We start from the raw sequence: 2,688 nt of genomic DNA on the forward strand, positions 1-2,688 counted from the left end.
GGCTCAGCCTGTAATCCCTCGCCTTTGGGAGGCTGAGGTGAGTGGATTGCCTGAGCCCACGGGTTCAAGACCCACCTGGGCAGTGAACCTCATCTCTGCAGTAAATCAAAAAATCAGTCGGGTGTGGTAGCACATGCCTGTGATTCCGGCTACTTGGAAGGCTGAGGCGAAGGGATCGCTGGAGCCCAGCAGGTCGAGGCTGCGGTGGCCGGGAGCAACCACTGCACTCCAGTCTGGGCGACAGAGTGAGACTCCAACTCAAAAAAATAAATAAATAAAAAATAATGTAAACTTTTTTTCTTGAATAACTATCAATTGAGAACAGGCTGAATTTAACTTTATGAGGAATTTAAAATGCGCGACTGCATTATCAAATAGAGTCTTTGCTGTACTTTCTGTATAAAAAGGAGGCTCATGAATATCTTTTTTTTTTTTTTTACAGATGAATATACTTCCTTTATCGAGGGTGACAAACCAAAACAAAAAGAAAAAAAGACCAAACATATAAAAACCCAGGGTGCTAGAAATACAAACTCAATTCATTCAAATTCAAGCTCATTCTAGACCCTGGTCACAAACCCTAGTGAGGTGCGTGTGAGCACCAAATCAGGGAGAAGGGTGCAGGAGTGACTCTGAGGCCAAGAGAAAGGGTAGGTAGGGGATCCCCCTAGGTCTCCTGGTGATCACTCCTCCAAAGTGGTATCTCCATCTTCCCAATGACTGTGAAGACATACCAGGCCCTGTCCTTCTGGCCCCAGTCCACCCCTGGCCAGGTCTTCAAAGGCCAGTCCCAAATGGTTCTACCCTCCCTTGCACCATCCTCACTTGTTCAGGCTTCTAGTCTTGCTCTTCTCCTCCTCCACATTCTTCGCTGTGATTAGTAGCAGGTTAGGGTACTGTATAAGCCGCAGTGAGGCTGGGGGCCAGGGGAGGCAGGGTGGAGACAGGGTGAAGAGAGGAGAAGAGCTGTCCCAGGACCCCTCTCTTCACGGGATCCCAAACTGTACAACCAGCTCCTCTTTTGCGTCCACACGGATCTGAGAAAGTGCACTGTAGGCGTAAGCAGCTATCCTGGAGACCTGCTGCAAGTCGGAGAAGGGGATGGGCTCGCTGGCCAGCACTCGGTGGGGCTGACTGGTGAGAGATGGCAGCGGTGGCAGCTTCTTCCAATGGGTCAGGCTGCTACTCAGCACAGCCAGGCGGGTGCTGTACTGCCTTGCTCGGTCCATGTACTCATGCTGTTCCATGCCCTGGGAGTCTGCAGCAGACACATCGATGATGTTGCTGGCTGTCTTGGCGAGGATGGAGGAGAGCAGGGCCTGCTCATCTGTGCGAGCGGAAGGCAGGCTGTGGTAGTTGGGTTCAGCTCCATTGAGGGCTTTGGTTGGAGGGCTGCTAGGGTCCAGCAGCAGCTTCTGCTCCTCTCGGTCCTGGTCCGAGTCCTCGTTCTCGCTGCTGTAGCAGCACCCCATGGCTGGGGTCGGGCGGGGCGCTCGGGCCACGCCGAGGAGGGATGGCGTCCGTCAGGAGCCCTTCCGGTCACATGACCATTGGCTGCCTCCTGCAGGCAACTACCCGCCCCCTTCCCCTCCCACCTCATGAATATCTTTTAATAATAATGATATGCCAGCAGAAATTCTCAGCTTAATATAGAGTAGAATTTTTGCCATTGCCTGGAGGAGGGTTGATGGGCATTAAACTCAGTTTACCACATATAGTCATCTTGGAGTATTTAATTCACCAGGCCTCCCACTTCCTAGTTACTCAACCCATATCAGTTTATTTCTATAAAACAATCTAAGAAAATGATCCACGTTAATTGACAAAAGAAGCAACAGAGTTAAATATACATTACAATAAAATAGAATTTAGGATACAATCAAGGGTCACTTAGGTAAGCATAGAGGGAAATTAGAGAAAGCTCATGTTTTATGAATACTTTTTCTAAAACATCTTAGCAACTAATTCTGTTTTTTGTTAATTTTTTTTTTTTGAGTTGGAGTCTCACTCTGTTGCCCAGACTGGAGTGCAGTGGCCGCTCCCGGCCACCACAGCCTCAACCTGCTTGGCTCCGGCGATCCCTCCGCCCCAGCCTTCCAAGTAGCGGGAACTACAGGCGCGCGCTACCATGCCTGGCTAATTTTTTGATTTATTATAGAGATGAGGTCTCGCCAAGTTGCCCAGGCGGGTCTCGAACCCACGGGCTTAGGCAATCCACTCACCTCAGCCTCCCAAGGCACGGGATTACAGGCTGAGCCACTGAGCCCGGCTTTTTGTTAATTTTATTACTAATAATTTTTAAGGGCTTGCCAGCAATTCCTTGTAAAGTATAGGTTGTGGAGTATCTTATCAATAACCCGTGTGTTAGTGTTCTATGATAATATGCATTAACTTGATAGATGAGAGACCATTACAGGATGTCACTGCAGCAATCCATACATTGAAGACTCCCTAAGTACATACTGACACAATATTGCAGCAGTGATCCATGAATTAAATATGCATTATATCCAAGTCATTAAAAGTTTAATGGGAGAAATATACTGATTTCATGGGAAAATGCCAGTTTTGACTCTGTGACCAACTCTTCCATAAACAAATTTTCATTGTCTCCTAGTAATGAATATTCTCTCGGAACCATCCCTGCTTATTGTTATGTGACTTCCTCATCATTCAAAATCCTATTTT

At 47.8% G+C, this 2,688-nt stretch overlaps 1 pseudogene across 1 annotated transcript; it reads right to left on the reverse strand.

The window, feature by feature from the left end:
- Positions 1-423: 423 nt before the first annotated feature.
- On the reverse strand, positions 424-1,583 carry LOC103272590 (annotated as a pseudogene). Its single transcript, XR_002482472.1, has one exon. The product of XR_002482472.1 is annotated as a ragulator complex protein LAMTOR1 pseudogene (transcript).
- Positions 1,584-2,688: the final 1,105 nt, after the last annotated feature.

Source organism: Carlito syrichta, unplaced genomic scaffold, assembly GCF_000164805.1.
Source record: "Carlito syrichta isolate Samal-C Ts95f unplaced genomic scaffold, Tarsius_syrichta-2.0.1 Scaffold31159, whole genome shotgun sequence".
NCBI classification, from domain to species: Eukaryota; Metazoa; Chordata; class Mammalia; order Primates; family Tarsiidae; genus Carlito; species Carlito syrichta.